The 277-nt window shown below is 49.8% G+C and overlaps 1 protein-coding gene across 1 annotated transcript in view; it reads left to right on the forward strand.

The window, feature by feature from the left end:
- The window catches only part of CUZD1 (CUB and zona pellucida like domains 1), a 161,927-nt gene that overhangs the window by 9,895 nt on the left and 151,755 nt on the right, over positions 1-277 (forward strand).

Genomic DNA, 277 nt, shown 5'->3' on the forward strand with positions numbered 1-277 from the left:
TCATTAGGTCACTGATTAGGTCATCCCCAGTTGCCAGTATTAGGTCAAGCAGTGCTTTACCTCTTGTTGGCTTGTAGACTTCCTGCGTCTGATAGAGGTCGTCCACACATGAGAGAAAGCTTTGCAACTGGTCGGATTTGTCTGGGTAGTTAAAGTCTCCCATGACAACCATACACCAGGAGCATGCGGCCTCAGCCAATTTCCTGATGAACTCCTGGTCAAGGTCCTGACTCTGGGTAGGGGGTCTGTAGTAGACCCCCACCATAATATCCCCTGT

The sequence above is a fragment of the Gavialis gangeticus genome, unplaced genomic scaffold (assembly GCF_001723915.1).
Source record: "Gavialis gangeticus isolate Ggan-Ray unplaced genomic scaffold, GavGan_comp1, whole genome shotgun sequence".
Taxonomy (NCBI): Eukaryota; Metazoa; Chordata; order Crocodylia; family Gavialidae; genus Gavialis; species Gavialis gangeticus.